Below are 27,532 nucleotides of genomic sequence, written 5' to 3' on the forward strand. Positions count from 1 at the left end.
TTTTCCAACATGATACACTCTCTTCTTCCTCATCATCATTTTCTGAAACAGAATGGAAGTCCTGGCAGATCAAAACCACCGAGTCTCCCCTTAGCAGACTGGTTCGGACTCACTTGACAAACAAGGATTTTAAAGTGAAGGCAGCATAATCAAATGTCATTGAGACACTTGTAGATTTTAAGGTCGATCGTGTACCTTTCTACTGATGGAATCATCAGGCTTTCTAAATGAATACAATTTGTCATAGACAGAAACACTTCCCACTGCATTTAAAGAATCAAGAAATAAAACTGCAATGTGTTGAAGTGAAATACACATTTATAAGCCCCCTTTTCCCAAAGCAAAAGCTTTATGTACATGCAATTTCTGTCACTGAGAACTGAACAACAGCCTTAAAAAAAGAACAGACTCCTCAAGGATATCTGAATTACCATCTCATAACCTCTGGTGCCATCTAAGGTGTTTCCCATCCTTACAAACCTCCCAGAGCTCCTCGCAATGAATGCAGTGACACAGAAATCCTGCCAGGAAACCTAACCCCACTTCAGCTACAAAGGCAGTACAGCACTGGAGCACGTTAGTTTTCCTAAATGCCGGTTTAGCAGCGGTGAAACGTGCCAGGGTGACGGCCTTCAAAAGCCTGCAGGCCTCCATGCCCAGCACAGACAGCGCGCAGGGCCAGCCCTCGCGCCAGGCCTGGCCTGCCGCCCCAGCCTCCGCTGCCGAGACTGCCGGGGAAGGGCAGCTCTGACTTCACAGCCATGCTGGCTAAAAAATCCCCCGGTTTAAGCAGTCAATAAATATAATGCAGATTTCTCTCAGGAAAAGAAAATACAAAACACTCATCAATAGATTCTGTGAGTACCATGAGATGGCAACATGCACTGCTCCACCTGCTCCTCGGGGCACAACATGGATATATATTGCTGTGCAAGTTCCTGAAGTTGTCTTAGGGTCAAAAATCGGAATAAAACCTTTACAAATGCCTCTTTACCATGGCTCTTACCACAGATTTCACAATCCTCATCTGGTAACTTGAACACATATGCTCCAGTGCAGTATGACCAAAGACCTTTGCCCATAGTGTATCTTTAATGGAAAGAGATCTTAAGCATCCTGTTTTTCAGTCTCCACTCTCTCCTGCTGAAAGAGGTTTTACCATTTCCATGATTTATTAAGGCGACTCTTGGGATCATACTTTTAAAATGTGTTTGAGATGGTTTGCTGTGCCAGCCAACTCTACCAGTCAAATAATACTCAGTTCTGTGACCATATCTTTTCCCTGGAAGTCAGAGCTATTCCCACATGTGTAACCAAAACCAGGGGGCCTAATTCTGAGCTAATTGTATGCCTCAAAATCCTACTGAGTTCCATAATAAGAAATGGAAAATCTATCCTCTTCTGTTTAAAATCTCCTGTTTCACCTATCAATGAATACTGCAGTGCCTCATCATATATATATCACATACCTGTTAACTGCAGATCTACAGGGTACCGCTGAGCAATCTGTTTTGTAACACAAAAAAATCAGTGACTTAAGTAAGACCTCTTATTTCTCTGTAATTACAACTACCTTAACCTGCATTAGAAAAAAACACAACAAAATCTCCCAAGATATTTCTCACCATGCTAAAATACACATCATTGTTCTCCTCTGCTGATTATAATGACCTGTCAAATACAGTATGACAAAATTCTTCAATGAAATTAATTTTTTCTTCAAATTAGTTTTCTTTCATTGCTCTCAAACACAAGCATTATACACACTTCTCTCATTACCTTATTTATAAAGAACACTAACGTACTTGTTAGCTTTAGCTGTCATAAAAAGATTATATAGACACAGCAAGTAGGAAATGAGATCAATTATTTGTCTTTTGGAACTATGCCCTAACATCTACTTCTGTGGAGCTTCCTCCAAAAATATATTGCACCTACTATATGCCAAAGTACTGATCGGGCAGCCAGAAAAAGAGATACATGAATGCATCCAGAAAACACCAGAATTGCACATTTGCCTATGAAATCTAATTCTGAATTTATTTAAAGCAGTTACCATTTAGACACCTTCCCAGCTAGTCTTAATTTGAATGATGATTGTATGATTTTAAATCACTTTTTCTCATTTCCCTACCTAGGCTCCCAAATCTACAGTAACTGAATATTCTATTTTAAAATATTTAATTTTATTTTGGCTCATCAGCATTATCATTTTCCGAATCAAATTCTCATCCATACAAATAACTGTTCATTTATTAAATTTAAAAAATAAACACAACCTAATAATATTGCTTTGTTTTCACCTTAAATTTTCCCTTTACAATATATCAAATATATTTTAGATTTCAGCACTGCAATACTCTGAAATTTACAAACGGACTGAACATTTGTCAAGGCTAAACGCATTATTGTAATCCTACATGCGATCTTGCCTGAATGTGTAAAACATTATCATATTTGGATAAAATACTTAAATTGATACATTTTTCTTGAGTAAAACTGAAGCTTTTCCCTGAAAAATATACTGGTTTGGCTCGATATTAATTGTATTTATACCAAAATACCTTCAGAGGTAGCTAATCTATTCAGTAATTACCTTTAGGGAAGAAAATCTGAAATAAATAATTAAAAGCCACAAAACTCATTCCTCACTCTAAAACATTTGCCTTAATTTCTGGCAGTATTTCAAAATCTACTACTTTACTGAAAATCATAAGTATATATTCATAAGAGATAAATTACAAGTCCCAAAATGGTAAGTCATTCTAAAGAAAAATAGCTGAAAATACAGCTTATGTGGGAAAATTATCAAAAATGGGCATTCCAACAGGAGTAAATTAGGGTTGCAGGGACTTGATTCTACATTTCAGTCTGTAATTCGGGCATGTTGTCTGATGAAGCTCTTGAATCTCTTAAAATATTATTTACTGAGAAGAAGATTATTAAAGTACTGAAACAGGATATATTTAAGAAATAGCTTGGCTTAATTTTTAACTGAAAAATGTTCTTTTTCTTCATCCTTTTGTGATAACTGGCCTCACACTCACATCCTAGCCTTTACCTGTACAAGCCCTGCTGGGTCAAATCCCATTTGCCTGCGACACATACTTTATCCAAACCGATTTCAACGGAAATTTTGTATGAATGCAGAGAATTTGGCCAATTTGATCTTTCACACATGTCTGAGAGCAGAATACATCCCATCTGGCTTAGCTGTTCACTCCAATACCAAAATTACATCAGAATATGCCAAAGCTAACACTGAGCAGCAGATTATTTTAGCAGACAGCTCGAGTAGTTTTCACGCACGCATTCAAAAGCAGCGTTGGTCACCAGCGGTGCCAGTCGGTGGGGTCGGTGAAGGACAGCAAAGGTGCTGGGGTGGCTCAAGGCAGAGGCGAATGGCACAGAGCACCCCCGGAACAGCCAGCAGCAGAGGCAGCGACTCCCCTGCTCCAAATTTAGCAGGAGCTGGGAGCTGCTGCTTCATCCACAGCCATGTTAATACTGGTGAGTCAGTTCCCAGGGTATTCCCTTTTTGTGCAGCCGCACCTCTCGGCTGTGGATGAGTTTCTATTGCCAATATTGTCATCTGATTTCAGAAAGAAACCTAACACTAACAGCTCGTGAAAGGTTGCTGATCTCTATGTCAATACACAAGAATGGAAAATAGAAGTGGCCAATCTATTCCTGTAGTTCAAGATGAATGAAATGCCAAAGCAGCAGCACACAAATACATATAAAGTGGAATGTAGAACACAGCTTACATGTAAATGTATTTATAGTGATACTACTTCTGAGATCAGTGTATCTTTTTCTATTAAGGCCAGGAGTTAAATTATAAAATGAATCAAGCAAATCCTTAACAGCTACATTTTTTTCTCTTAGACACAAAACTTTGAAAATTAGGTACACTGTCCTATTGATTTTTTTGTTTCTGCTTTTCACTCATTTAGCTGCATCCATTCCACTGAAATCCTGCATGTCATCTGATTAATGTTCAGGGAGGGAGTCACTTGGTTTGTTCTGTTTATTTTTCCAGATATCCTCCCCGGGACTCATATAAGGAAAAAATACTCAGCAGTTGTTTGGGCCACTCACTCCTCCCTACCCATAAAGTCATGTCCACAAGGAGCCCCCCTACATGGTCCACAGGAAACTGAAACAAAGGCAACTAAACCCTTTCCTTTCCTTCAAAGAAAAAGAGATAGTATGGGGGAAGTGCCAGACACACAGTCCTGGGAGGGGAGCATTTCAGGTTGAAGACCTCTGGATATTCTCTAAGACCTAAAATGGATCCTACTGATTAGCAAAGCATCCAGTCCCACAGCGCCTTTCTCACTCAATCACTCTCAAATCACTGCTCTCCCTGAAGCTGAAAAGGCTACTCATAAAAGAAGCAAAATTCAGAAGAGCTACTCGGAGAGTGCGCTCCCGGTGCTCCCTGGTAGCCAGGCTGGCTCAGGTAGAAGTCATCACGCCACAGAAACCCACACAGGCTGCGCCCAGCAACAGGAATAGCTGGTCAGTGGCGGGGCTGGCTGAGCAGGCTCTGACTTGGGACTCCAGGCTGTGTGCACTGTGCATCAGCTGATGCGCTGGCTGCCTGAAGAACTCCTTGGCAAATTTTATTTGGAGTGACTACAAATTCTTGTGTGATACGGAAGATGCTAAAATAAAGCCAAACAGTTCAGGGGTGGAAAGTAAAGGGAGATCAGAATGAAAAAATATTTAGGAAGAAAATATCCAAGTAGTGAAATGCACTCACTATACAGTTTTGGATTTTCTTTTTGGTTGACCTGGTGAAACCAGAACACTTTTTTTGTGTTGCCAAATCTGAGGTTTCCACTGAAATGTCTTGAAGATGACATTTTTTTGTTTCATTTCTTGTTCAAGGTACTAGACTGCTAGCTACTGGCAGTGGTTGAGTTATAATCCATCCCACTCTTCTGCATTAGGCAAGTCATCTTAAACTTCACCAAAAACTATTCATAATAGGGACGAAGTGTTGAGGGTCAAAACTGAGATATACCTTGGAACCGCAATACAGTGAAGACAAGCTCCGAGTGAGCATTTTTTTGCTTTACTATGAAAGAACCAGAAGAAAGGCTTTCCACAAAGTTGAAATAATCCTAGTATTACTATTTAGTATCATATGAGTGTCCACAGACCAGACGAAGTCCAACAGCAAACTATGCCAGGCACTGTACAACCATAGACAGAGTCTCTGCTCCAAACAGCCTGCAGTCTCCAGAAACTCAACAAAAGATACGGGAGAAAAATAATACAGCAACGCAGAGAAATTATCAGTGCCATGGCAGAACACTATGTTCCTATATTATTTGATGGAGAAAGAAAAATTAAGGGGGATTAGTGTCACAAAAGAGAGAGAAGACGGGATATGATAGAGTCAGTGAGAGGAAGAAAAAGGTGATAACAAATAAAGTGGCATGCAGGATGTTTGAGCGACACAGCACGTTAAGCAAAGTGAAGCGACTGCGAGAGCTGGCAAAGAGGGAGCTTGAGAAAAACAGCCAATTAGGAAAAGGCAGAGAAAACAGTAAAAAATATCAGTAACCATCGGTCTCCTTCATATGCCGCTTCTACAGCTGCTCTGCTGGCTTCAGTCTCTGGCTGAATGGCAAGACCCTCATCTGCCATAAGGGAAGCTGTGCTGGCTGTATGGCAGAGGAACTGAATTTAAAAGGTCGAGGGACGTGCCGTATAAAAAATAGCTTTCAAAAAAGTGATACATGCTAAATATAGTACACTCGGTTTTAGCGGAAATGTATAAATTAAAACTACGTAACAAGTAACAGCAAATACTTGCAATTGAAATGTATTATACATATGTGTTAGGCTTCTGAATCTGAGTAAAAAAGAAGACAAGTCCTTATTACATTAATATTAGTATGGCTCCCTATATTTACACACAGTACAGCATATTTAAATGGTGTTATGAACCAAATCTTACTCCTATCGTAAATAATGGCATTTTAAATAGTGACTGAATGGAAAACGCTAAGCATTTTGTATTTAGGTTAGTGTAATGAATCCCAAATCAGTTACGACTGCAAGTTACTACATATACACCCTAATGGTTATTTGTTAATCCTAATACAATTTCCATTGTTGTTTCAAATCACAACAAAACTGTCACACTTGTTGACAGTTTCAACCAGGAGGTCAAGCAGCAAGCAGTTACAAAGAATGAACTGCTTTACCCTCCAGAGGTGGTCACTGGAAAAGTAGGTGAATAGCCATTCACGCAACAGCTCTGCTCCTTCTTGCGATACATCTCACACTGGACAGTCATTCTGCAACCTTGCCCAAGGATTACATTCACGTTATTTTATTTGTAATAATATGAGCCTGACAAAATGACTTTCTAAGAGGCAGTCAAAGGATAACAGTCCATCGACCTTAAAGGATCCCCTTACATTACTAAGCTTCCTTATATTTCGAAACATAACCTAGAATATTCAGAATTTAAACGGAAGCATGTATTTAAGTTTGAAATAACAATGAGAGACTACCTTGCCCTCAGACACTCTCACGCAGGCACGAATTACCTACTAACAATGATGGCAGAATCCAAACTAGTGTATGAGCCAGAGCATCCAAATTAAGGTTTGCAGCATTATACTTTATTCTGAGAGCTCAAACTCTACGTTGTAATATTCTAATATATCTTAACGTTACAGGAACATGTGAAAAGGCTCTTCCCTCAGATTACCTTACACATTCTCTCTGAATTCTTCAGAACAAGGTTCAGCAAGAATCAAATGGACTGCATTGATTTATTTTTTCTATGTTTAGTAATCATTTGGGATGAAAACTGTTTTCATGGACAAAAATATTAAAATTCTCAATTATAAATGCACTTTTTAATTTACTATTTTATATTGTTTCCATATGTCTGATAAAAGAAACTGCTTGGATGACCGACTAAGCAGCTACCTGGCTTCAGGGGATTTGAGTTTCCTTCCTTGTAATTCAGCAGTAAAACTCTAGCTGACTTAAAACAGTAACCTTTTTATACATCTCTACGTGTTCTACTGTACAGAAGAGCCCACTCTGGTGTAACTCTTCAGGTGAGAAGAACTGCACCTGAGGCAGCAGATCTGATCATGTGGTTCCAAAAATGACATAATCTGGACTTTTTTCTAATTCAGTATAATTAATTCCATTAAATAAATATGATCACAAACAACACTATATTCTATGAATCATTAACTCAAGAAGCAGACACATCAATGTCAGAATTGGCTATGTATGCCAAATCAAAACTCCAGTTCGCTTTACATTCCTGTTGACGGTTCCTGTAATGACCACACAGCATTAAATAAAAAGCATGACCTGTTTAAACAAAGATCAGAGCACCAGCGTTATCTGTGCATTCTCTCATGTTTGCTGTTTGGCACCACAAACTAATACCAAAACAAGTAGCTTATTAATACCAGCTCAATAGGTTTGCATACAGGGCATGAGGGGTTTACTCTCATCCACCAAGAAGATCTGTATATCTTTAAAATGGGCACTTTTCTTCACACAAACATGTACAGGTATTCTCAGCAGTTACTCTGCTTTAAACTAGACTGAAGAAGTGCAGGGAGAGAAGAGATACAGGGAATAATGTACAAGCAATAAATTTTAGGATTCTTCCTTCTCAGATAGCTTGAGACAATGAAACAAACCAGAAGAGCTAAGCTAAAACTGTTTACACATACTATTAAAATTTCATGGGTAATAATTAGTAGAAATCAATTCATGTATATATCATACATGGGATAGCCACTACATTTAATAATTTTTTTAAAATACATAAAATATAAATTAATCCCCCTCATTTGTTTAGTACACTACCAGAAAATTTACAGTGCCTGGCATCACGTAACTGTTTATTACGAGTGGGTGCGACACGGAGTACCATCATTTAATGACTCTAACTTGTCTTCTCAAAAGATACACTCTTTTTTGGTAGTCCTATTTCAGACATGCACATTTAAAATGTAGTCTTGCATTTTAAATATCTACAGATATTCTTTTGTAAAACTGAGAGTGCACTTCATCAGGAGCAAATCATAAAGTTTAATAATCTTGCCTAGTTATAAATTTATCCAGAATACCCAAAGATTCTTTATACTAATCTAAATTACCTACTATGTTCATTAAGCCTTAACTGAAGTTGAAATGGCTATCAACACCGTACATTATCAGAAGATCTCTTAATAATGATATCGTCAAGGTATAGATTGTGTAAGCAGAAATCTTCGACTATTGATCTTCTGCCAAAGAGAATGGAATGTTTAAAATCTGTCTAGTTTCTGCATGTTCCCATCCTTATCCTCTGTGATATTCACAGACAAGTATATGCACTTTTAAATGTATTCCACAATACCCATCTGAAAGTGCAAAATGCAGGTATTAAGAAAGCAATGTCTTAAAAGCAATGCAATTCATACCTAAACATCCCTGATCTTTTTTTTTCTGCTCCACTGCTTTGAGCGTGCTGGACACCAAATAACAGTGCCACAAATTACAGGAAAATTTGCATGAACCCTGAAAAACTTATCGAGCCGCTTCCTCCCGGAACAAAACTTTGGAGGTCACTAAATCCTCTCCTACGACAAAGGAAAGTTCTTCCACTTCCATCACCCCTTCCACCGGCTACGTAAGGGGAAGCTATCGGGGAAGGCACACACGGATTTTCCTCGGGGGGCTTCCCTACCGGGAAGTCCCCGCTGGCGGCCGGTGACACCTGAACGCGCGGGGATGAGAGCGGCTCTCCCGGGCCGAGCGGGCGGGCTGGTGGCGGTGCCGGGCGCCCGCGGGGGGGGTCACCGCCACCCGCCCGCGGCAGCCCAGCCTCCGCGGGAACTCAGCGAACAAAGTAACTTCCCGGCTGGCTGGCGGGAGGCGGCTGGACACGCGTGGGGCAGGGGAGCTGCTCTCCCCCTTCGCCAGCCCGCACTCGGAGAGGCAGGCGCGGGCAGGGCAGCGGCAGCGCGTACTCCCGGAGCGCGGTGACAGCCCTTACCTCCACACACCCCCTTGCTGACGGCCGGCGGCAGGCGAGCGCCGGCAAAGGAGCACGGAGGCTGAGCGAGGGGAGCTACGAGGCTCTCGGCGGCTCTCCCTCCGCCTCTCTCCCGCTCCTCAGAGAAGCCCTTCCCCCCCCCCACTCCCCGACCGCCTCACTCTCTCTAGCTCTGGGGCATATATATATATGGTTTTGGTTGGGTGTTTTTTTTAAGGCGCAAAGAAAAGCCACGGGGAAGCTTGGTTGGGGGAAGCAAAACCCTGACGCGCTTAGGGGTGGGTAGGTGGGGGGAGGTGAATGGGGGGGGTTCAGACCCATCCCCCGGTCTCCTCAGTCCCCAGCCGGGGAAGACAGCGCTGAGGCTTGAACCTCGCCGCCTTGAGCCGATCCTGCATCAGGGAACGGGCCCTGCGCACAATTCCCCCGCCCCGAGCTGGCGGAGAGACCCCGCCCGGGGCGGCCGCACGCATCTCTCCCCCGATCCCCATCTCTGCAGGGGCAGGGGGGCGTCCGGGGCGGGGGGTGGGGGGGAGGCTCCCCCGAAATACTTACCCTGCCCGCCGGGGCTGCTTTGAAGACGCAGGATTTTGTGCGAGCGATCGTCTCCTTCTCCGGGAGCCCAGCCTCCCCTTTCCCCCGCCTCCCCTCCCCCGCCTCCCCCACCTCCTTTGGGGGGCCAGGAATCCCCCACTGCCGGCCCTCCCCTCCTCCCCGCCCGGCCGGGGAGCTCCGCCGGCCGGCTGTGCCCCGCGCCGCCGGAGCCGTGAGCTGCCGGGGCTGCGCCTGGGCCGCGGTCGGGGCGGCCCGGCGGGCTACGGCTCCCGCGGTGCTCCATGGCCACCGGCCGGGGCCGCGGCCGGGACGCGCTGCCGGCCCGCGCTGCGGCGGAGCCGCGGGTTGGCGCCCTCCCGCCTCAGGTGGGGGTCAGCGGGGGGCGGTGCGGGGCCGCCTCCGGCAGGAGGGGTGGCTGCGCCCCCCCGGCCCTCGCCTGGGGAGCCCGCCGCAGCCCGCCGGCGGGGCTGCCCGCCCCGGGGCAGAGTTGAGGCAGCACCCTGGGGAGCGTGTGTGTGTGTGTAGGGGGGGGAAGCAGAACTCCGTGCCGGTCCTTCTGGCGGATTGGCGGGGGGCGGCGGGGGGGTTCCCGGCCTCCAGTGCCCGGCCGTCCCTCCTTCTCCCCTCGGAGACCAGGGGGAAGTTTGGCAGCGGGCCCCTCGGCGGTGCGCGCCCGCAGCCAGGCCGCGCCGCGCCGCCCGTGAGGCGGGCTGGCGACCGTTAGGCGGGCGGGCGGGCGGGCGGGAGGCCCGTTGGGGTCAGCGCCAGCTGTCCCGGAGCCCGCGTCCCCGCCGCAGCCGAAACGCGCCTCTCCGGCCAGCGCCTTGGGGCCGGGGGAGCCGCTTCGGCAGTGCAGGTGGTGGTGGTGGGCGAGAAGGACGCGGGGGCTCCGAGGGGGCTGAGGAGGTCGGGTCCGATGCGAGGTAGCGGTGCGGAGCTTCGGGGTTACACGAGGGAAGGCCCCTTCCCTGCCAGTGCCTGGTGTGTTTCTCAGAGGCACTGAGCATGCACAGCTTCCCCTTCGCTTCAAAACCAGGCCATGATAGAATCATAAATATATAATATTACACTCCTATGATATTATGAGTAGAGAGCAGGAGAGTTAAATGCATACATCGAGGAGAGGCGAATTACATATGAAGGGCTTTCCTGCACAATTGTAGCGCAATTCTAAAATGAAATGGTTTTATATCCCTCCAAGAATAAATTTAATTCCTGCACGCCTGTCCCCATATCGCCTACTAGGCAAGGAAGCATGCTGGATATCTAGGCAACAATTAGTGGAGTTACGTCTGCTTTTGGTGCACATGGTGACTTCATCACCGATCAAACAGTCTTTTTAAAATTCTGAGGCTGGAAAGTGTCCATTCGATAAAAGAAAGTTGAGGTTTGGGCATGTGTTCTATGTTAGAATGAAATAGACAGAGTTAGGACATTTTTTTGAGGTTGTGGAGTCTCCTTCTCTGGAGACATTCAAAACCCGCCTGGACACCTTCCTGTGTAACCTCATCTGGGTGTTCCTGCTCTGGCAGGGGGATTGGACTGGATGATCTTTCGAGGTCCCTTCCAATCCCCAACATTCTGTGATCGTGTGAAATAAAGGAATGCATCCTAGCCTAGCCCCGTGGTCAGTGTATTACCAAAGCAGAGGCCAAACCTGAACACAGGCCTCCGCACACGGAGGGGATACCTCAGCTACCCACTGAGCTGTTACTTCTGCATGCAGATGGAGATGAGGCTGGACTGTGTATCAGAAGCCAAAAACTGGACCTGAGAGCCCTCCCGCACAGTTTCTGTTACTGGCAAAACATCTATTTATCTTGAAAGTTTTCATTTCGACATGTCAGCGTTTTTACAACAATATAAATGTGCTTGAAAAATTTTTGATCAGCCTAATGGTTAGGACCTATTAGAGGCTGCAGAACATATTCACAATCAATTCACTTATTCAGATGCATGAATATAAGCTTAGAAAAGTAATTACAGGCACCTTTTTTGGAAATCTTGAGGCTGTGTAGTTTCCCTATGGGAAATATGAGTAATAAATTCCTACTAAAGAAAAAAAAAAGGCAAATGTGCTAAGCATTGTTCTTATTTATTTTTGTCTTTAATATTAAAAAATGTTGATTAAATGTTCCAGAAAGGGTAAGGGTGGTTAGATGTAAATCCTTCATTTTAACTATTGTTTAAAAGAACAAGCAGAAAAAAATGATCTTGGTAATTTAGATCTTCTTTTTAGTTTTTAAATTTTAGTTGTCTTTCTTAAAGAAATTGATTTTCCTTTTTTGGTGAACATGTAAACATATATTTGCAACTGATCAGTATTACCAAATCTGGCAATTCTGTTTCTTCAGCTAAGAGATGACATTGCATCTGTACACATTGAATTAATCTATGTTAGCTTTAAGATCTTTTATTCAGAATGTTAATTTCTTACCCTTTATTGCTACAAAATAGTGCATGGTACTTTACGTTTTTAGTTATTTCTTTATTATTTCTGTCAAGTTCTGTTTGTATGAAAACTGACATTCAATTAAAATTTACATGACATAATTTTAAATTGTTCATTAAGACCACCTTAAATATGCTTGATGCATTTCAAAAGCAGGTTTGCATTTTAAAATGTTTAATGAAACAACTGAAATAATGATCTGTAGATTGGCAATTAAATTGGAAGCTTCTAGTGGCCATGCCCTTAGCAATCTTGAAGCAAGTAGATCTTATCCTCTCATACTTAGGTTTAGCTGTAGATTGACAGAAGAAAATAGGCAATCTTACTTTTTCTACTCTTACGTTGATTTTTCAGCTTTGAGTTAAATAGTTCTTAACTGAACTACGTGAATGGATTGAAACAAAGAAGATATTCACCCTGCCAGCAGAAGATACCGCAGCTCTCAAAAATTGCTTTCCTGCATCAGTTACATCCTGTTCATCTGCTCAGCCAGTGACTTCAGTCAGTTCGGTGGCATCACCTTCAAAACTTCCACAGCAAACTTATCTTTCGACTGACTGTCTTAACTTGCTCCAGTACATGACAGCAAGTGTAAAACCTAAGTTAGCTGCAATATCAAGTATAAATCAAAGAAATACCAACAAAGTGTTATTTGATTTTTTTTAAATAATGAATTTGGGGGAAAAATATTATGAAATAATGTTGTCCAGTTAAGACAGTACTTATAATGCGATTTTGATCAAATTCATGGGATAAGCGAAGGAAAGAACCCCTAAATAGTTACCTGTGGTTGTACAAGGAGATTGTTACTTTTAGGTGGAAGAGGCTGTATGTCTTATTTTTGAATGATTAGTTTTGACAACAGAAGGTGCTCTATGCGAACCTTCACTTGCATAGCAATGGACAAAAATTAATTTCAAGTTATATGGGAGGAAATTATCCCCTTTTCTGAAGTGAAAGGTAGTTGGGCAAATGAAGTTCAGGAGAACACTGGGGAAAGCAGAAACGGAAAAGAAATATAATCCTGTATAACAGTGCATCACTATTTCTGCTGAATTTTTGGACTTAATTTGCTTTTTGGTGGTTGACATTTATGTGTAGTTTAATTTAAATCGGTACTTCAAAATCACCCATTAAGTGAACAGATCTAGTCTACTTTAAGGGTTTTTGTGATTCTCAAGCGGTTTGATTTTTCCAGATAAGAATTCGTGCAGACTTCTGTCAGCACTGTGTCACTGCAGACGAGGAGCAGTAGACCACTGCTGAGTGACAGCCTGTAGCTCTGAAATCTGCAATCCATCCTCTCTTACATTATCCAGTTCCCATCCTCTGTGCTTCTTTCACATGTCAGACTTCCTGCACGTGCACTGCAGAGCCAGTCTACACGTGTGCACTGAAGTCAATACTTCCTAAATTGGACTGACTTATGCTCCTATGATGCTTTCTTGAAGGGTCAGATTTAACACACATGTGCAAGTAACAGCTGACCTGTACATTCAGCGTGGTCTTAGCCAGGACACCTGCATGTATAATGTGCAAGTCACAGTTAGTGTACGTGAGCTCTGATGTGTTGCTCTATGTCCATAAAACGTGGAAAAATACAGAAAAACATCAGGTTGTGCCTGGGCATAATTACACACAGAGAGAATGACATATGTAGGAAGCCTTGTTTATAAAGTAGCCTTACCTCTTCATTGTACAGAATGGAGACACCTGTTACTGGGGCAGCGGAACTTCTCTGCTAACACAGAAAATGTGTTACAGAGGTTTTGCCCTAAATTTTACATATTTTCCACAGAAATTTAAAACTGGGTGTGATACATGACTAATATCCCATTGTCATTTCTTTAGTGGGGAGGAGGTCTCTAACATGCATTTTATTATTAATCTAATAAATTCATGGCTAGTTCTTAACACTAAATATATCAATCAAATCAGTCTCATGTCATTATCCAGGAAACCTCAGTGATCTTTTTTCAACTGTGGTAAAGTGTTCCCTCCAACTCCTCATAAAATATGGAACTCTGGTACTCTGCCTATGGGGAAAAAGCACATAGTGGTGTATCTGTTCAACAGTGTGAAAGAGAAATTCCCTATTCACGGTCCTGCATAGTCAACGTTACCTGCTGGTAAATGTTAAATTGCCTGAGTTGCTTAACATTCTAATTAAAAGCCGTTTGTTTCTTGTATTATGTTGTGTTTGGCAAAATAGAAGAGACACAAATCTCACAATTGCTTTCATATTGAGCAAACAATTGTACATTGTCCAATTGTACAGGTTTTTCTTATTCTTAAAACTATGGTCTAGTAATACTGTAGGTACCATAAGACCTTTTAATTTATCTATCTCGAGCAAAATGAAAGGCCGAAGTCTGGAACCCCAAAGCACAATTATGTGAATTGGGAAACTGAGTAGGTATATCCAGCAGCTACAGAAAAATGACAGGACAAAACCTCAGACAAGCCAGCATTGTTTCAGCCCAAAGATGCCAAAAATGGCTTTGGAATTATATTCAGCTTTTAATTAAGACAAATTAGAAATGTCACAAATCATCCATTGTACAGGTCACAGCCAAACCACGTAACTACTGTAGAATTTCTCCTTCTTAAACACTGATGTAGTTCCCAGTTTCATTCAACTGGAGTTTTTCTTGAAGTTTACTGCTGTGTCAGAGGCTGGAGTGCTACAAATAATTCTAAAGCCTGAATAGCACTTGCTTATGTTACTAATAGTAAGACAAAATGTCTGCATTCTCCTGTATTATAAGGCGAAAATCAAGTAGAGTAACAAAAAAAAAAACCAAACCACAAACAAACAAACAAAAAAAACCAACACAGAAAGTATTTGTATTTTGAAAGATCTAGAGTTACATATTTGGAACAGCTCCAAAGATTAGCTTCTTTTCAGTGCTATAAATTTTAAAATATGACTGAGATGCCATCTATAGCAATGAAAGGTTGGGGTTTTTTTTACCAGTGATAAGTATCCTTCAGCTCAGGGGAAAAAGTCCATTTCAACAATCAAGTGGACATATTTGTGCTTCTATTTTAGGAACACAGATCCCTTTTATAGACATTAAACAGTTTACTAGTGGAAATTTTTCATTTATTATAACTGTTTCATGTAGTGTCTTTCATGTAAACATTATAAAAAGGATTTAGTGTTGGATTTAGAAGTTGGGGGTTGGGTTTTTTTGCCCTTTGTTCTTGTTTTGTATTTTATTTCTTTGGAGAACTCTTTTTTTCCCCCTTTCAGGAAATTTCACATAATCTTTTCCATTCGTCATCAGCCAGGTTGCTGATTACCAGAGGAACTGCCAAGCTTTCAACTCCTTGTCATCAATGGGCTGTGAATGACAGACAGCATTAATGTTGGCAAGCTCCCACTCTCCTTTTCGCCTTTCCCAAATGTAATTAAACTGCACTAATACAGCAAAAGAAAAGCTGCAGCTTTATTTTACTCACCCTAATAACATAACAATTAAATCACAGAAGCACACAATACAGTCAAATAAACCCATAATGACAAGGAAATTCAGAGGTAAGGGAGATGTGTATCCATCATTTAAAGAAAAACAGGAGCGAAGTCTTCCTTTCCTAGCACTACGGCGACCACGCTGTTTGACCTTCAGCAAGATAATACGGCCAACGTCGGAGTAACCACTCTGTTGCAGCCTGGTGAAAGGCCTCAAGTGCTTCCTCTTCTGTTGCACCTTTGGTTTAAGCATAAAGGGAATCATTAGCTTCTCCTTCAAATGATCTGTTATCTCCCTAGTAGGGTACAGCTGGATATAACAGAAAGGATGTGGGTCATAACATGGAGTTCAAATGGAGTTATGCACTTTGCCCACCAGAAAGAAGTGGAATTATCCTGGCCTTCGAAGAAGTTCTGGGCCTTCGGTTTAAAGTCTGTAGGGGGTAGAAGACAGCCGAGGGTCAGGAAGAGGGAGAAAACAGAGTCCTCACTCACTTGCAGAGGATTTTGCAGGCTTGTAGAATGCACAGATACCACTGAACATTTCTGGGGTAGACAAATTGTCAGTAGATGAATTTATATATGTTTCTCTGGACCAAGGCAAGTGAAGGAGCTGCTGGCCCTCAGAAAGGCAATGGAATTTACCCACAAAACCATCATTCCTCACAGGAGTGCTTTAGGATGGGAAGCAAGCAGCACAAGGAGGCTGAAAACTCATTGCCATGAGCTTTGTAAGCACAGCCTACATACATAGCCTGTCTCACTTTTCAGGCTATCAATAAAAATGATACAGTTGGCTTATAACACGAAGTAAATTTGCAGTAATTCAAAGAAATAGTTAAACCAAATGCAGACAGAAGAAGATACACAGCTAGCCAGAAAGAAAGGACACGGTACTCAGTAGGGAAAGCAGGGAAGGGCCAGGACCATCCCCAGCATCTACTTGGGCAACAAGAAGGGGAGCTTGGTTACTGACCAAAGTAGGCCCAGCTTCAAACATGACAATTATTAGGCCAGCCAGGCTAAACAGACTCTAAATGAGTCTGTCTGCTTGTGCAATTTTGGTGACTAATAGTGGCTGCTGGTTGACAGGTGGTACCTTTTAAATCCAGCCCGTGCCAAATTTTCTGAAGATCTGTTAGTGTGGAGTAAGTAATCTACCAGTGTGAACAAACTGTCCTGCAATACTGAATGTAGTTCAATATTATGGTAGACTTCCAGAGGAAGAAACCTTTGGTTGAAACCAGCTTTTAGACTAAGTTTGCAGCAGGATCTTATGTGTTACATGTTTAGTAGATCTGAAGCAGGGGTGAATTTTATTTTTGATGATGTGGCTAACTTGTAGTGAACAGCAAAAATGGGAAAAGAGATGCATGTAAAATGTAAAAATGTAAACCCGCTGAAGTAAATGAATAGTGTATAGGAGGAACACTAAAGAGATGGAGTTGAAGGTTTCTGTTAGATTTGTTCTGACGCAGTACTGTTGCTTTAAACAGACAGTTGCAAAATGGCCCAAAAGACCTTTTGGTTAAGTGTCACGATTTTCTTCTTGATTCAGCAAAGACAGAGGCTGCAGTGTTCCAAGCCAACTTCAGGCCATTGGAGGGAGAACCAGCACATCAAACACCCACCTCATCTGTTTTTGCTATCAAGCAAAGAAAGAAGAGGCCACAAAGGACATAGAAAAAAACATATCAAAAGAGCATGGGTGAGCCGTCAGCTGTGTTTGTGCATCAAGCACAATTCTTGTTAGAAAAAACCATTATGGTAGACTTGGTTCCTGTGTAGAAACTACCCCGAACACTTTAAAAGGCTGTCTGAGTGACCATGAATAGATGATTCCCCAGACCTATAACAATTAGTCTGATTTTTCAGACTGAGTATTAAGCCAAGATTGGCAATAGAAATGGGCTCTAAAGATGAGAAAAAGCACTTTATTGCAAGCAAGGTTTGCAGCATTTCAGTGTGATGGCCTTTGATTTTCATAGTGGGCAGCTACATTTGAGGGACCACCAGAGGAGGCTTTGGTCCAGAACTCCTCCTGGCCTGTTCACTACACCTAGATAGTACCCTGGGCACATGCTAGTATCTTTGGACAAATTTAGATATATTTACAACTATGCTAGGATCAGCTCAAGGCTGCTGGCCTGAAACTGTACCCAAAGCAATAGGAACTGTGTTAAAAAGAATTAATTTAGGTCTGGCACACAGAACAGCGAGGAGGAAAAATTTACTTTTAAGATCTTTGAACACCAGCCAGCTCCCCAGAGACTCCCAGATGTGCAGTTTTGTAGGACTTTAATCCTACCAAAGGAGGTTTATTTGTGTGTTTCACAATATTACATAACATCTGCATAAAAAGGGTAGGAAAAGAATGTTATTTCAGTGGTCAGTGTGTGATTTAGCATTCAGAGATTAAAAGGTTCTTCTGACTTTGTTAACTGACCAGGGCTTCAAGCCTCCTTTTCAATTGGACACAGATGCTATGGGCTGGGTATTGATACAGGAACATAAATGACTCGAGAGGATGACGGTTTATTAAGAGTCAATGGATAAACTCTCCTGGAAACAATTATCGTATGCTCTGCCAGTGATTAAAACTATAGAACATGTTCACACCTACTTGTATGGAAAGAAGCTTGTGATGGGAATGGACCAGCAGTGGTTCTTCAGATTCAGAACCAGAGAGGCAACTTACTCCAACCACAGACTGGAATAACTGTGGTGTTATGGTTTTGTAGTAACCCAAAAGCATGGGTGCAGGCTTGACATTGACTGCTATTGATGTTTTGTCCAGATAGCTTCATTGTGGGATTGATTGCAAATGTCAGTCTAAACAAGCAAGGAGCAAAGAATTGATTGTTCTGGGGAATGAGCATATTTGGGAAGAGACTATTGTTTCCTCCCTTCCTGTATCTTGCAGAAGTGCAAATCCAGGGGAACAGTGGCTACAGGGATTCCTAAGAAACCAAGCGATTTCCACAGAGAGAACCTGATACCGGAGTACTGTGCTATTGGCAACAGCTATCCTGGAATATAGTCTCTTCCTTAGCATACCGCAGTGAAAACTGTTCGCACTGGAATGGCTCGGGGTTTAATACAAAGTTCTGTATAAAAGATGGGAAGATAGCAGTAGATTATAAGCTTTATTGGCTGGCTCTAGATCCATTGAAAAAGAAGGCTGCAGTGTAATATCATTTAAAAACTGCTGGATATTTGAGGGGTTGCAAAGTAGTATGATTTCCTTTGCATGAGTTACAAAATATTTGTATAAAAAGTGGCTAGGAACTGTTGAGACAGGGAAAGTCTCTGTCAGGCAGTATTTTGCCAAGCAGATATTTCTGATGTTTTCGAACAAGGACTAGTAATCATTATTTGCTTGGGGTTTTTGAACTAGTTCACAAAATGGCATAAAGATTACTTGGGATGGCATTATCAGGGCCCTGAGTGCACTAATAAGTCCACTAATAAGACTGGCCTCACTTGAAGCCTCCACCCACGCTCATGGGCCCAGGAGCTCTATTTAAGCTCAGCCATGGCCCTTCAGTATCTCCCTAAGCTTTGCTGGAGAATTAATGGGTCATGGACACGTTGTGCAACCTCTTGATCTGGATTTCAACCTATGAGCTGAATTCCTGGCTTGACCTGGGACCTGCCTTGTTGCTGTGGACCTCTCTGGTGATCACTGGGCCCATATTAACTCTGACCTATGGGCTGACTTTCTAGCTAGACCGGAGACCTGCCTCATCACCACAGACTGCCTTAAGATGCGGATTCTTGGTTGGACCTGGCCACCGTCTCTGGGTTTGTCCTGCTATGTCCCTTGAGTTGTGTGGAATGGGCCCTGGCTAGTTAGGCACCTGCCTTGGTGGCCCCAGCATTCCCCTTGGTTTACCTTCCTTTATGGAACAGCCTGCCCTGCCTGCTCCCTTACAGATAAACAAGTAGAGCAGACTGTAGCGAAGAAGATAAATTAGATTTGGAATTTTTGGGGTGGGTCATACACAGGTCAAGGATGAAATTTTGAATCGAAGTGTTTCTGTAGATTTGTGAGACTATAGGAAATCTATTAACTACCATCTCAGTGCACCAACTTCTGATGAGATAGAGGAATTCAGAGGGGATACTGGCAGTCTTTTGTCAACAAGAGGCAGTAATTAGCATTTTGTGTTCCTTTTAAACTTGTAGGAGTAGGCTAGCACTCCTTGCTCTTGGTTGCGGGCTGGAGACTTCTGGAAATCTTCTACCTGGTGTTCCTGTAGAGTAACAAATATGTAGGTCATTCAGAAGATTTTAATTCCAAAAGAACAAACTGAAGTGTCCTGTGCTTGCTGGAATATATTTAAAGCCAATGTCTGATAAATGGGACTGTACTACTGATGCTTCTAGTGTGTGAGCCGGGAGTGCTTCCCCACTCTTGAGTGTGGATGCTGTGCTGGGACAAGACCCAAAGTGCACCAGCCTTTTACATACTCATTTTCACTGAGAGATTCGAAGCAAGCTTGGAGAGATCAGGACAGAGATCTCAGCTGGAGAGATCAGGACTGCTAGGTGTGCCACAGATGACACTTTTTCAGCAGTGTTGTGGCTTAACCCGAGCTAGCAATTCAACCACGATAGCTGCTCACTCATCTCATCCCCCCCGCCCCCTCGAATAGAGGAGAGAATCGAAAGGGAAGGGAGAAACTTGAATTGAGATAAACACAGTTTAATAAAATAGCAAAATACTAATACTCTACTAGTATATATATATGTACAAATAGAATATAAAATAAAATATAATCAAGGCAATTCCTCATGAGCTCTTTCCACACTGAGCAGCCAGTCCCAGGAAGCAGCACCTGGTCCCAAACAGCCGATCCCGAAGACAGAAAAGAGCAAAAAGGCAGAAGGGCCCAGAGACCTCTGCAAAATGGCAAAAGGCCTAATTAAATGTTCCAAACAGAACTCCCCTGGCACCCGCAGAAAGAGCAAAGAAGAACGCACGAGAGAGAGAGACCGGAAGATCCCGACTCTCCTTAAATAAGAAGCATGACACCAATGGGATGGAATACTCTTATTGCTCAGTCTGGGTGTCAGTCAAGCTCTGCCCCATCCATGCCCCCCTTCTCGATGCCTCACACCTGTGGGCAGAGCGCTCAGAGTGTCCTTGGCTCTCAGACCAGAGCAATTTAAAAAATTAACTCTGTCCCAAGGTGTTATCTCTTGTTCTCAAACTAAGTCTAAATAGTGACCATGCTAGCTGTGAAAAAGCAAGGTTTCTAACTGCATGAAGAAAATTAACTCATTTTCAGTCAAACCAGCACAAGCAGCAAGATTGCCATTCCTGAAACAGAGATGATTTGCTAGAAACATCTCAAGCCCTGTTCAGTTTTACTGGATCTAAGACAGTTCCTGAGTTTCTAGTAAACTTTGGAGACTATCGTGTCCTCCCCACAGAGCAAATCACAGATGGAACTACTTGGAACTGGGAGTTTGAGTCCCTATCACTGCTTTGTGAAGTCAATGCTCATTTTAGCTGTGATAATCACTGAGCAGCTGAATGGTTTGGGGAACTTCCAGTTCAGAAGAATTCCTGAAAATATCTCACTTAGATTTGATTTGGACTGCAATCAAATCTGAAAAGCCCCCTTAAATTTACATTGAACTGCAAATCTTGCCTATGAGCCAAATCTGACTGGAAACTTTAAACCGGGTAAACCTTGGATAGGACCCCACATAGAACTGGTATGAATACAAGCAATGTCACTGTAGATAATCTGGGGTTCAGTCTGGGAAATAAATTGTCATGTTCCACTGAAAGCATTTCCAGGGTTAACATTATTCTTCTCCCTCTCTCATCCTAAAAATGGAGAGAATACCTGTCAATCTTCAAATTGCAAAAGCTGTTTCAGTAACAAACCCCTTCCCTTAGGATACTGTGGGGGGTGCCTCAGCCAGCAGTTTCCACTCATACAACAGACACTGTTCAGGAGCCTGTTGAAAGGGGTCCCTACAAATAGGCTGAAAGAAATCTGGGTGAGGAATGGAAAGCTCCAAAGACAGATGCAATGAGGTACAATTGGTTTGGAGTGGCACATGAAAGCATCCTAATAGAAAGATAGGGTGCAACTGCTTAAAATTATATAGTTTGTAATGAATCTTCTATATAGACTCTTTTATTTTCATTTCCTTATAAGGTGACTTGTAGGTGTCAAACTTCTGTTCTGAGTTGCAGTGATGAATAAGTGAGGTCAACTGAGATGTGGCTATGAACTGCCATGAGTCTGATCCTAATTGCTGCCTTATACTTCTAGTAAGTGGTAATAAGCTGTAAAGCTCCCTCATGAAACACTGTAGCAGAAGTGATGGAGATTTCAATCCAAAGCTCATTGTCCAGAAACAAAGATACAAAAAGCAGTTCAGGAGTTTACAGTATGTGGCCAGAGAGTCTTCAGTGGGAATCCCTTTGAAGGGAATGCAGTATATGTGTATAAAAACAGAGAAGAGAAAGCTAGGTATGCAAAATGAACAGGTATTAGGAGTATGGTCCTAACAGAAAGGCAAAGGAGAGATTTTGGGGCTGAACTGTGTCAGATGACTGGCATTGTAAGCAAAGACAGTCTCCTGCTCTTTGAGTCCTCTTCTGTTCAGGCAAATAGGGTGGCACCAGAGAAGCAGCCAACTCCTTCACCAACCAGTTTCTCCTCCTAACTGGAACAACCTGCAATGCCCAATGTGATCCAGAAGGTAAGAGGGATTATAACACATATGCGTTACTTGCTAGAATAGTTATGATAGTTTATAAAATAGTTTCTCTCCTCGATTCAGCGTATGGATCCAGTCTGACATCTCATTATTTGCAAATGGACAGTGAGGGGAAAAAATACTGGCACAGGGAGAAGTGGATCCTGCACACTGAAGTTAAGGAATTGGGACAAGTGCAAAGGAAAGTCCACAGTAGGAACATTTTTGTTCATGGTGCCAAGAAAAACCATGAAAGATGATACTATTAAGCTTGGAAAATAGGAATCTCATGCCAGTGATGTTAGAACCTCAGAAACGCGTCAAAGATGTTGGAACATTTAGAATACAATCTTTTACTGTTTCAGTGTCATCCACATGTTGTTCTCACTATTTTCTATGACAAGAATTTACTGAGTCAATTTGTCTTCAACACGTTAAATGTACTATGTTTAGGCAGGTAAGCTAACCTTACTTATATAGTATTACAAGGCAGAATGCTAACTACACTCACTTTTGCACTCTTGAAAACTGTATTTCTTCTAACAGAAAATACCACACATCCATTTTTCAGAGTTACGGCACTTCAGCAGGTATGAGAATGCTGTTTCTTAAAAGAATGGCTTCTACAAAGAAGATACTGAGGGAAGAGGGTAATCCTATCTGTGGTATTGAAGTTACACTGAAAAGTTTGGCTCTTGTTACTTTGCTTGAACTGCTCTCAGACCAGATACTGGTCCATCTTTCCTACAAAAATGCTCTCTCAGAATGAGACCCCAAGATATCTTTCCTTGCTGACCCTGAAATATCTGTTGCATTTCTGCTTCATGCATTCCTTTAATCTTCTCAGCTCCACCTTTTTACTTTGTTGCTTTTCTTGACTTACAGGGAGAATTTCTTGTCTTTGCCTTTATGTTAATTTATTTTTTGTGGTCGTTCCCCTTGCTACCTCTAGGTACTGATAGAACAAATGAATACTCAACCCTGTGCATTTTCCTCATCTTTAACCCTGACCACTTTAAATCTCCTGTATGCTCCAAAGGGTCTCAGTTCTCCAGCCTGCTCCTTTTGACTGAGTTGCTTTTTTGCCACTATGTGGTATAGCCTGTGCAATACGACATCCCCCTCCACCACTGCACACGCTCAAGTCCAAGTGCAAACAGGGCTACTTTGTGTTAATTGCACATCTTATTGCAATCTCTAAGGGACTGTAGCTCTCTAAGAGTTGCTTCTGACTCAGGTGGTCTTCATACTACTGAACTTAGGTAGCTGTTCTTTTCATTTTTCTCTACTTGGTGTCTGCCTACCATCTTTGTTGTTTTCCCTGTCACTTTTCCTATATGTCTGTTCCCTGTACATACATACAACTGAGATTGTGACTCTGTGTATTCCTGTACCTGTATTCCCTGACATTTTCCTGCAATATGTTTGAGATCAGCAGTTATTTATGAGAAATCTCACTCTGAATATCTAGTTTAAATATATGCTCTTTACCTTTTTGAACTTTTGCCCTTTCATTTTTCTCTGCACAAATTTCCTGTTCTCAAAGTAGATAATTCCTCCAGTCTCATCTTTTTTACTTGCTTACTTCCGTCTTTTTTTGCTCTTCAAAGGGCTGTTGGTCAAAACCCAAGACATACATTTCAGCAAAGTAGTCATCCTGTGCAACTAAAATCTCATAATAGCCCTTTTCCTCCCTAGCAAAGGTAGGCTTGTAGTATTTCTAGACAATTAATGAACCTTTAAGCACCTTACTGTTTCTGAGAGGGGTGCCATATACTGGACTTTCTCTCCTTCAAGCAGAGGTGATGTAGCTGCTTTCGCTTATCATATGAAAGGTGATACTATATGTGAAGATAGGATAACAAGCAAACTGGAGCCAGACTGGTCCGAGGGCTTCACAACTTGAGAAGCAGGGTCTGATGCCTCATTCCTTCTCCTCCCCAGTCTACCAAATATTTCTTCGAAACATTACATTGAATTCTTCTCTCTCTACGACAGTGGTCCTTGCCATACCATATCTCTTGTCATAGATAATACAGTCTGCTGTCCTTTGGCTTTATAGCAATAACCTCACTTATCCAAGCTAAGCCATTAGAAGCCACAGTCCTTGCATGTTAGTCTCATAGTCCAGTCTCTTTTCCCTCCCTCCTTTAAATCACTGCATTGGCTTTCCACACCAAGCAGAAACTCATCACTGTTACCTTTCAGCACTTGGTACCAGTCTGCTGATGTATCTGTCAGCTTGAACCCGGCAAACACCTTACTTTGACAAACTGATACGGAGCATCTTCCTTCCCTGCTGTCCTTCCTTTAAGCAAATCCGTGTACTGAGAACATTGTGCTGGATGTTGTGCCCTGCAGCCTTGCCCTCAGATCCCCCCGCCTCGGTTGCACCGCAGTAATCTCTCTATTCTTCTAAACTGTGCCATGATGATATTAAATGTCCAAAAGAAACAATCTGCTCCTTAAGTATGAAAATTACTCTGGCGCCTCATGGAGGTGTACATCTCATCATTCACTGACTATCCTGTCTAAGGAAGAGCAATCTCTGATTGAAACTTTTTTCATGGTTGAGATGCTTGTATTGTCACTCTCCCACACATGGATATTGATGTCTAAAAATATCCTAACCTAAATGACACTCTTCTCCTTGACAGAGGCAATTGTACAGTTCCTGGTCACTTGAATTCACTAATGCAAGAATTCAGTTACTCAGTTTGGGACACTTGTTCTCTGACAAATTTGGTTAAAAGCTGTTAATGACTTGTAGAGGTATTCTGGGAGGGACAGACGTGCCTGTGCACACCAAGAACATGATTGATCAAGTAAAAAGCCTAGAAAGAAGCTTCTAATGTTTGTAGGCATGGTATTAATCTCAAGCTGTTTTCTTGTTGCAGACCTTGTTTATCTTCTCTCACTATCTTACAGTGTCATTCCTGGTAATGTTGCCTCCCCTACTACACCTCTAATTAGGTGTAATGCATTCTTATACAAGCACTCCCTTCATTAAGTTTACATGGGTATAAGATTATAGGTCACATCAGCTGTTTCCCTCTTTTCTGTTGTTGTTCAGACCATCACCTGACAAAATAGGTCTGCAAAGAAACTAATGTATGTATCTTTTGAACATAACATTATGTATGTAAACTGCCTTTGGGAAGTTCTACTAGTTTGTAGATTTGAGGATTTCGTAACTTAGAACTAGGCAATTAAAAAAATAGTTCTGTACCAGTGTGTGTAGATGGAGAAGTAGGATACTTCTTTTCTCAGTTTTATTGTTTTTGTTGAAAGAACAAAGAGCTCTGGTGGCAGAGGTCACATCTGTGTCTGCATTTTGTACAGTGGCAAGCACTCAGCACATAGTCATTGATACATGGGCAGGCCAATTTGCAAATAGAGATGCTTTAATAACATGTCTAAACACAGAACTTGGGGACTCTATTAAGGTCCTCCAGGGCTGACACAGTTTGAATCAATTTGACAATAATGTTGGGCACTTTATAAAAGCAAGACTAAACAAAAAGGAATTTTAAAGAAAGACTCACTTGAGACATGGAAATTTGGATATTATTCAAACCACAAAGCAGAATGGGTACAGGGCAGTACAACTGTTAGCTGTTGAAATAAATCTGGAAGTTGGAAGAATCTCCACTTGGTTTCACTGATGCAAATCCTTTCAAAGGCAAGAACTCAGTGCACTGCAACTTTCCGAAGCTATAGCAGGTAAAAAGATTTGAGTGATTTCTCTAAAGTGGATGAAATGACAGCAGCATAGAAACATCTTTCCAATATCTTCTTGTTAGGGCTTTAGCTAAAGTGTAATTACCCTAAGAAAGCATGACTCGTAATGGGACACTGTAAAATATAACAGAGGTATGTGCACACATTGTAACCTTCATGTTGTTTGGATTTTACTGTGAATGTAATGAATTACAGAACTAGCTTTGTCTAACTATGGACACTAATGAGAGAAGTATTTAAAATTCAGGGTTAAAGAAGAAAACGAGAAGATGGAGTTACAGTGTCCATGTAAGCTCCATGGGGCAGGGTCTGATTCTTTCTTGGCATTTGCACCATGCTCAGATCAATAGAAGGATACTGATTATGGATCTGGAACAAATAGAATTAGAAGATACATGAACCTTCAAGACACCCAAATCACAAAGAAATTGCATCTGAAAATGTCATTAAATACACTCCATACATACTAAAATTAAATCCACTAAAGGGATGTTTAGTCAGAAGATTTTACGAAGTGGGGGGCTTTGTATACAAAATGCATATTACATTCTGCATGTGTATTAGGCAATAATTTCCAGGTTCCTTAATTTGTTATTTGCTTACATTTTTCCTAATTACCATCCTTAATTTTCTTTCATTACTTCCCACAGTGTTAAACCACATAAAAGAACATCTACAAAGTGAATAGTACTTAGCACTATCCCAAACGAAAGCATAACAAAACCTAAACCTGTTAATTCTGCAACTGTGCCGAGGCATCTGTGCAGTAGCGAGGTCACAGCAGAAGGCCTGAGGGAGGACTAGGTCTAGTCTCGGATATGCCAATAAGCGATTCTGGATGCTGTCCAGCTTTCACTGATGTTAATGTTGAAACTCGCACTGGGTTTAGCGACTTGTTTCAAGTCACTCAATCTTCCTACGGCTTGATTTACTCCGACTAAAGAGGAATAGAATGAAGAATAAAATGGAGTGAACTTTTTTCCCCTGCAAAAGCATTTTCTAGGGAGAGGAGACAAAAAAGGGGAATAATCAAACTACTGGAACAGGCAAAAATATATCTAAATAGGAGAGAAACTGAGTGATTTGGACTGCAATACAAAGGACTTGTAAGCAATGTTCTGATGCACCCTTTAACTTTCTGTATTGTACTTAAAGGACTTGTGGGGCAAACCTGAGTTCATACCTCTGGTGCCTGGCTCTTGGGAAGTTAATGAATTCTCTGATTTCCTGGAAACGCCCTGACTAAAGAGAAGAGAATTTTCTGAAATAGACTCATCTTCAAACTCCCTTTCTTATTTTTCCTTTTTCTCCAAAGCTGTCCTTGCCACTAAACTACACAAGGGCTAATAATAACCATTTTATTTGAAAAACTTTCCTTATGAATGTGGCCGCTTCTTTCCAAATTTTTCATTTTTCAGAATTAAAACACTTCAGGTCAAACAGAACATTTCCTTTCACTTGAAAAGGAATGTTTTCCCTTTCCATAAAGACCAAAGTGTTACTGTGGGTCATACTGAAACCTAAAAGTATATTAGATTCAGCT

At 41.9% G+C, this 27,532-nt stretch overlaps 1 protein-coding gene across 1 annotated transcript in view; it reads right to left on the reverse strand.

Annotated features, from left to right (window-relative positions):
* The window catches only part of MPPED1 (metallophosphoesterase domain containing 1), a 65,700-nt gene extending 56,026 nt beyond the window's left edge, over positions 1–9,674 (reverse strand). Inside the window, exon 1 of the mRNA XM_065639952.1 lies at positions 9,596–9,674. The gene's annotated coding sequence lies outside the window, so the exon portion shown is untranslated. The remainder of the gene's footprint in view (positions 1–9,595) is intronic.
* Positions 9,675–27,532: the final 17,858 nt, after the last annotated feature.

Source organism: Caloenas nicobarica, chromosome 1 (genome assembly GCF_036013445.1).
Source record: "Caloenas nicobarica isolate bCalNic1 chromosome 1, bCalNic1.hap1, whole genome shotgun sequence".
NCBI classification, from domain to species: Eukaryota; Metazoa; Chordata; class Aves; order Columbiformes; family Columbidae; genus Caloenas; species Caloenas nicobarica.